The 8,738-nt window shown below is 41.6% G+C and overlaps 1 pseudogene; it reads left to right on the top strand.

The window, feature by feature from the left end:
* LOC112069132 (E3 ubiquitin-protein ligase KCMF1-like) overlaps positions 1 to 5,334 on the top strand; it is a 19,394-nt pseudogene extending 14,060 nt beyond the window's left edge.
* Positions 5,335 to 8,738: the final 3,404 nt, after the last annotated feature.

Genomic DNA, 8,738 nt, shown 5'->3' with positions numbered 1-8,738 from the left:
CCTTTCATAGTTAATAGGTCATTTTGATTTTGGCGCTGGGACTGCCCATATTTCTGCAAGTATGCTTTATTTGCCAAGGGATGAGGAGACTCAGTTGATGGCAAGTTGTCCCCCGCCTAAACTGAAGATTTTCTGGACACTATAAATATGAACTTTACCGAACAGTATAAAAATTAAACAAATAGATATTAGTGAGTAAAATTAAGTCTACTATTGATGATGTCAATCATTGAGTGAAGATACACAAAGGTTAGATTAATTTTTATCTCTTTACCTGGCTTTTTTAATCGTCTATTTCGATCACAATGTTAGAAATTGACTGGGCGTGTTGACACAGCCTGGAAGAACCAAGGTTTGTAGGTGGACACCTCTAGCACTGGCACATGCAGTGGCCTAGGTCAACCGCTACCGAGGCCCTGTCCCTCACCACTTAGGATGGTTTTATATTTAATTCAAAGCATTTCCACCCGTCCTCCATTTACTCACATAAATATATTTACAAGTCGTACAACGCAAAGATCCGCATCTCGTACTTTTTGTTTTTGTCGACACTCGGGATTAGCTTTTACTGACAATTTACACAAAAATATTTTAAAAAAACATCATTCACATGTATCTCAAATTCTAAAGAAGAAAAAAGCAGAAACAAATGATAGCTACTAATTTTACTATAAAATCAAACTTTCATTAAATCACACATGAAAGATACCAAATTAAAGCTACACTGGTTGTGAATCCAGCCAACATGTCAGAATTCAAATAAGCTTTTCAGCGAAAGCATACGATGCTATTATCTGAGGATAGCACCATTGTAAACAAACAGAGATAAGCATTTTTCAACCCTGCAGGCGCGACACAAAACGCAGAAATAAAAATATAATTCATGCCTTACATTTGACGAGCTCCTGTTGTTGGCACTCCAATATGTCCCATAAACATCACAAATGGTCCTTTTTTGTTCGATTAATTCCGTTGATTATATATCCAAAATGTCAATTTATTTGGAAAACACACAGAAAAACACAGGTTCCAACTTGCTCAAATGCGACGACAAAATATCTCAACGGTTACCTGTAAACTTTGCCAAAGAATTTCAAACTACTTTTGTAATACAACTTTAGGTATTTTTTTAACGTTAATAATCGATAAAATTGAAGACGGGATGATCTGTGTTCAATACAGGATTAAAACAATATGTAGCATGCTTTCTGGTCTCACGACGTGTCAGGTTTGTTACCCCATAATGTCAGTAGACTTGTGTTTTAAAAAATGTTTACAAATTTATTTAAAAATGAAAAGCTAAAATGTCTTGAGACAATAAGTATTCAACCCCTTTATTGCCTAAATATACTGAACCAAAAAAAATATAAACGCAACATGAAACAATTTCAACGATTTTACTGCGTTACAGTTCATAGAAGGAAATCAGTCTATTGAAATAAATAAATCATATAAATATAATTTATTTATATAGCCCTTCTTACATCAGCTGATATATCAAAGTGCTGTACAGAAACCCAGCCTAAAACCCCAAACAGCAAGCAATGCAGGTTGTCGAGGGTGCAACAGGTCAGCACCTCAGGAGTAAATGTCAGTTGGCTTTTCAAAGCCGATCATTCAGTATCTCTACCGCTCCTGCTGTCTCTAGAGAGTTGAAAACAGAAGGTCTGGGACAGGTAGCACGTCCGGTGAACAGGTCAGGGTTCCATAGCCGCAGGCAGAACAGTTGAAACTGGGGACAGCAAGGAGTGTCATCATGTCAGGTAGTCCTGAGGCATGGTCCTAGGGCTCAGGTCCTCCGAGAGAGAATTAGAGGGAGCATACTTAAATTCACACAGGACACCGGATAAGACAGGAGAAATACTCCAGATATTACAGACTGACCCTAGCCCCCCGACAAAAACTACTGCAGCATAAATACTGGAGGCTGAGACCGGAGGGGTCAGGAGACACTTCTGAAATAAATTCAGATTAATCTATGGATTTCACATGACTGGGCAGGGGCGCAGCCATGGGTGGGTTTGGGAGGGCATAGGCCCACCCATTTGGAATCCAGGTCCACCCACTTGCGAGCCAGGCCCAGCCAATCAGAATGAGCTTTTCCCAGCAAAATGTCGTTATTACAGACAGAAATACTTCTTAGTTACCCCCCTCAGACGATCCTGCAGCTGAAGAACCTGGATGTGGAGGTCCTGGGCTGATGTGGTTGTGAGGCTGGTTGGATGTACTGCCAAATTCTCTAAAATGACGTTGGAGGCGGCTTCTGGTAGGGAAATTAACGTTCTCTGGCAACAGTTCTGTTGGACATTCCTGCAGTCAGCATGCCAATTGCACACTCCCTCAACTTGACATCTGTGGCGGCGTGGGACAAAACTGCACATTTTAGTGGCCTTTTGTTGTCCCAGCACAAGGTGCACGTGTGTAATTATCATGCTGTTTAATCAGCTTCTTGATATGCCACACCTGTGAAGTGGATGGATTATCTTGGCAAAGAAGAAATGTACACAAACAGGGATGTAAAGAAATTTGTGCACAATATTTGAGAAATATTTTATTAAAGCTCATGTAAAATGGGGCCAGCACTATATATTGTGTTTTATATTTTTGATCAGTGTAAGTTAAGGAGTAAAAATGTGTTTCACAAGTTGCATGGAGTGGGTAACATGATTTTTAAATGTCTACCCCACACATGGAGATAATTGTAAGATCCCTTAGTCGAGCAGTGAATTGAAGCACAAAGACCAGGGAGGTTTTCCAATGCTTCACAAAGAAGGGAACCTATAGGTAGATGGGTAAAAGAAAAGAAGCAGATATTGAATATCCCATTTAAGCATGGTGTAGTTATTAATTACACTTTGAATGGAGTATCAATATACACAGTCACTACAAAGATACAGGCGTCCTTCCTAGCTTAGTTGCCGGAGAGGAAGGAAACCGTTCAGACATTTCACCATGAGGCCAGTGGTGACTTTAAAACAGAGTTTAATGGCTGTGGTGGGAGAGAACTGAGGATGGATCAACAACATTGTAGTTACTCTACAATACTAACCTAAATTACAGCGTGAAAAGAAGGAAGCGTGTTTGCGTTAAGACACTAAAGTAAAACTGCAAAAAATGTGGCAAAGAAATTAACGTTATGTCCTGAATACAAAGCGTTATGTTTGGGGCAAACACATCACATCACTGAGTACCACTCTTCATATTATCAAGGATGGTGATGGCTGCATCATGTTATGGGTATGCTTGTCATCGGCTAGGACTAGGGAGTTTTTGGAGATAAAAATAAACGGAAGAATACCACAGACGACTATATTGGTAAGTCACCTTGTCCAAGAGAGATTTACATGGTTATCAAAATGTCACGCCAGGGTACGGTATATACACAAAACACAGCCCCTTTTTAAGTGTTTCTAAAAATCAGCTATGGGGAAAAATGAATGGTGGAAAAACAATTGGAACCATTTCCCTGTTTGACCGCTAGGTTTTATGGGTATCAATGGAGCTAAGCACAGGCTAAATCCTAGAGGAAAACATGGTTCAGTCTGCTTTCCACCAGACACTGGGGGAGACAAATTCACTCTTCAGCAGGACAATAACCTCAAACACAAGGCCAAATATACAGGAGTTGGTTACCAAGACGACATTAAATGTTCCTGAGTGGCCTAGTTACAGGGAATCCCACTTTGTAACACAAAGAAAACAGGACAAAGTCCAGGGGGTGTGAATATTTTTCTGAAGGCAGTGTAGATGCATCACTCATTTAATTATTCTAGTCCTGTTGATAGTGATATTTGTACTGAACTGCTGTACCATTTATACATGCTGTGTACGTGACAAACATTGATTTGATAACTCCTGTTCGGAAACACCATATCTCACACWCTCACTCTTTCCCAGACCTGTCTGGTTAGGGTTGAATTAATGCATTTTATGTGACCCCCACCTCCCCACCCTCAACTCAATCTCTCTCCCCACACAGAGCTTCTCTCCCAGTTGTCGGGGGTGCGTAGGTCGGCGGGTGGCCAGCTGAGTTCAGGTCCTTCAGCCTCCCAGCTACAGCAGCTCCAGGTAGGTAGTCCAGAGGTTAGAGAGCCAGCAACCAGAGGTTTGAATCCCGGCCCCCTCCTTTTGCTGGTGTCCGTATCCTAGAATCTGTAATGCAAGTATGCCCTTAAAGCTGTAATATGTAACTTTATGCCCTTAAAGCTGCAATATGTAACTTTATGCCCTTAAAGCTGCAATATGTAACGTTATGCCCTTAAAGCTGCAATATGTAACTTTATGCCCTTAAAGCTGCAATATGTAACTTTATGCCCTTAAAGCTGCAATATGTAACTTTATGCTCTTAAAGCTGCAATATGTAACGTTATGCTCTTAAAGCTGCAATATGTAACTTTATGCCCTTAAAGCTGCAATATGTAACTTTATGCCCTTAAAGCAAAGTACTGAACTCCTTAATGTCTTACTTCTCCTGAACCCTCCTCATGTTTCTTCTCCTCTTCTCTTCTCTTCTGCTCCTCTAGATGCAGCTCCAGTTGGAGCGGCAGCAGACCCAGGCTGCCAGACAGCAGTTGGAGACGGCCCGGAGTGCCACGCAACGCGGCAGCCGCACGTCCACCAACGCGGGACTGAATGCCAATCCAAGCCCAGGGCATCACAACGCCAACCCCAGTTCCAACTCTACCAGCCCCAACCCAGGGCATCACGAGTTCACCACACACACACAGCACAGCAACTCCCAGTTCCTCCTCAACAGGTTAGCTGCTGTCTGCTACACTTCGTTTAACCTTCTTTTTTAATTTTTTTTGTGGTTATTCTAGTTTTAGGTAATATCTGTTGAACAAGAGACTTGTTCTGAAGCTGTCTGCTACATGTAGGAGAATGTATTGTGTTTGTAATGGAGCACCATCTCTTTCTCACTCCCCCCCCCCTCCTCCTCCAGACTGAGTGAGCCAAGGTTGTCGGAGGCGGAGCGCCAGCTGAGTGAGGGCCAGTGGGCGGACCGCTCTCTCTTCGTCACGGAGCTCCTCCTCTCCACCCTGCTGGCCGATCCCGACCACAGCGAAGATGACGATCTCCATGACTACCACGACGCCGTGATCCGAGGTTCTGACGCGTTCAGGGATTTCGGCACCTTCGGAGACATGGGCTGCGTGGATGTCATGACCTTGGACGTGGCGTTGGAGAACCTCAWCCTCCGAGAACAAAAGGAGCAGCAACCCCCGACTCTTTGATGACGTCACTGCTGGGTGGCGCCATCACTACYACGTTTAAACCACCAACTGCCGTTACCGACCGTCGCTTGTCAACTGAAAGAAATAAGATTGCAGCTTTTTTCTTGGCTTCGGTTGTTATTCGTTTCGTTTTCTTTTATTTGGCTGGGTGATGTCAACTCACTTGTCACCCCTTCCTCGACCCCACCCCACGTTGTGTACATGAAGTCGGAAGCAAGACGAGAGAATGTGAACGTGAGAGAGAGAGCGAGTGTCGTGAGCGAGAGAATTAACTATATATAAAGATCTAWATATAAATAAATCTATGAAAAGAAAGCCGATAATCAATTCCGCATGAAGCTGTGTGTTTGACCATAACAGGTCAAGGTAGGATAGGTAGGTAGCCATTTTGATAATTTATTATCATAAACGAGTGCACAGACACACACACTGAGAGGAGGCGGCAGGCGGACAGACTCTTCCCAGCAGGCTAAGCTGTTCTTTGTTTATGGTTAGTAATAATAAAACGGGGCTCGGCTGATTTACCACAACAAATGTTGATATTCTTCACCCTTAACTACTGTCAAGAGAGGTCTTCCATTAAGCACCGTATTAAAATGGGTTTTTTGGGATCATAGAGATTAAACGAATCTCTTTTGGTCCTATGATATCATTTGTTCAGTGTCTATGGGTACTTTCCTATCCTGTCACTATATGGGTGTTCAATTCTACACTAATTATGATTTTCCTTAGACTGTTGATTGAATGGTTTTAATCATTATTTAGCTCCTCKCCATACCCAGGATGACATCACTTATGGGGCCATGTTGCCTTGCTTTGTGCCAACTGAACTGTGGCCCCTTTTTGAATTTCATATCGAGAGAAGCTGCATACAGTTTGCATATATGCGCTACATAAAGAGATCATAGACACGCAACATGGGAAGGCCAATGGACAATCACATGAAAACTAACCTGATTCTATTCTCTCTCCTGACAGTTTCCTTGTTTTTTGCTGGACTGATAGGCCTTTTCTCAATTGGATTTGCTCAACTCTTGCGTCCTCCCCTCTTCCATCATCCTCTGGCCTCCTTTTGAAGAAGGTCAAAGGTAATTGAGGAGAGGGGGAAAGTGGAGGAAAATACACCTGTATAAAAATGACTCCTCCAATCACGCGTCATCAGGCAAATTACGTTTACAGGGTGGAATCCCAAAATAAAATGTATAAAGTGATAACTAAAAAAGCTAGTTGTGCAAAACATTTTATAGATAAAAAGGATAAGTAGAATTATAGTTTTAAATGTTTGCATGCTTTTCTTCTTCGAGAAAACAGCTGATTCAAAGGGGGGGGTGTGGCTGATTTCAAAACTCTTCCACGAAGGACTCAGGGTAGGATACACTTTTGCGTCCTTGCCAAAAGGAGCCTATTGAGGGGAGGACCGTCTTCCGTTCGCCTACTAACGAATTGACACTCTTCCACCACTTATCGGTTTCCGGGTCACGGAGGAGAGAGAATGAAGGACAGACTTTTGCCTCCACTGTTACCTTAACAAATGCAATGTACTGTATGACGATGACATGGTTTGGGTGTTTGGAAAAGGCAGGGTCAACTGTTCAACTTGGAGGAGAACAATAAAATTGTTTTGGATGTAAAATTAACCACACCAATCTTGCTGTGTGTGTGTGTCAAGAATCAACTAAATGCGACCTCCCTGTCACTGCTCTGATGACTTGTAGCTGGCTTACATTGTTGGAGGTGCAACAGGCAGACAGAGATGACCAGCAGGTAACCATCTAACTATAAACCTAACCCAGCAGGTAACCTAGTATGCATACATCCATTCTATAAACCTAACCTAACCCAGCAGTAAACCTTAGTATGCATACACCATTCTATAAAACTAACCTAACCCAGCAGGTAACCTAGTATGCATACATCCATTCTATAAACCTAACCCACCCAGCAGGTAACCTTCTATCCATACATACATCCATCTATAATCCCATAACCCAGCAGGTAACCTTCTATCCATACATCCATCTAACCAGCAGGTATCCATACATCCATCCATCTATAAACCTAACCCAGCAGGTAACCATCTATAAACCAAACCCAGCAGGTAACCATACATCCATCCATCTATAAACCTAACCCAGCAGGTAACCATCTATCCCTACACCCTCTGAAGAAGCCTATTGTGCTGAAAAAATCAGGAGGGCCTTTTTCAATTGACTTCTAGAAACTTGAATGAACCTCATTGATTTTAACTGGAGACTCATACAACTAGACAAATGGATCCTCCACACACTGTTTTTGGGACCAAATAAATGTATGCAACAGTGGACAATTCCCAGCAAAAGCTGGAGAATCCAAAGTGTGCACATTGAAGAAAAAAAGATTTCACAATCTCAATTTGAAGCTCTAAAGAAAAGGGAATGAATATTAGTTGGCATCCAATTGGAGGACATACTGGCTTTATAGATCCCAGCCTGACAAGCAATTGTTTGTGACTTACTTTAAGCACTTGCAACAGGGCCTCTATTAGGATTGAATCATTTCCCGGTATTTTACAAATGAATCCATCCCGGAATAAATCCCTTTTCTCCCGTGTAACCTGGTATTTCCCGACAAAACCAGAAGCGTAATTCAAAAGCATTATAAAGCATATAAATAGGACTATGTCTGGATTTGAAAAGAGATTGATCGAACATTCATGCCTGATTAGCCATACATTAAATAAATTTTATGAACCTTACTTTAAAGATATTAATGAGCCAAAACCCCCCAAAATACCAACATATTGTGCAGTCATCCAATATAGATAGGCTATATGACATTAGCAGGTTGGGGAGTAACGGATTACTAAAGGATTACAAAATCGGTTAACTAATGTGTTACTTACCAGCAAAAATATTGTAATCAGATTAAAAACTAGAAAATTACTTTTAAATTCAGAAAGGATGTTTGCGAGAAAAAAAATCGTTGACACTTCTCTGTTTTCTCAATGACATTCAATCATCATTGATAAAAGGCGCAAATAATTTATTTTGTTCCACCTGAGCGAGTCTGACCACAAGTCAGAGAACCACTATGATGACACGCCAAATTGTGTTGATGGATCGCTGGAAAAGAGCAGGAATAGACTTCTGTAGGCTACAGTCCAAGCTATGTCTTCCAATGGCGCGACTGCTGTCGCATCCAAAGATGATCCAATTTGAATAAACGCTTGAAGGTAAGGATGACAGCAGTGGGTAATCTACGGCAATACGGATATCACTTATCTACAATTGCGCATTTGATGTGAATCACACTTGCTGCTCCTCTAATTTAGCTATTTGCGCCTTACGGATGGATTGTGGTTGTTGTGGTGGCTGTTCACAAATCTAAAAGTGTATATTGAACCCAATAATGGTTTGAATTCAAAAAAAGTTTAAGCTGGCTGTCCATCTAATTCATGTTGATAAAAATCCATAGCCTTAATTGTATTTTATTATTTAACCTTTATTATAACTGATGACACATGCT

The sequence above is a fragment of the Salvelinus sp. IW2-2015 genome, unplaced genomic scaffold (assembly GCF_002910315.2).
Source record: "Salvelinus sp. IW2-2015 unplaced genomic scaffold, ASM291031v2 Un_scaffold915, whole genome shotgun sequence".
Classification (NCBI taxonomy): Eukaryota; Metazoa; Chordata; class Actinopteri; order Salmoniformes; family Salmonidae; genus Salvelinus; species Salvelinus sp. IW2-2015.
The sequence above is the reverse complement of the archived record's forward strand: the minus strand, read 5'-3'. Positions and strand labels throughout refer to the sequence as shown.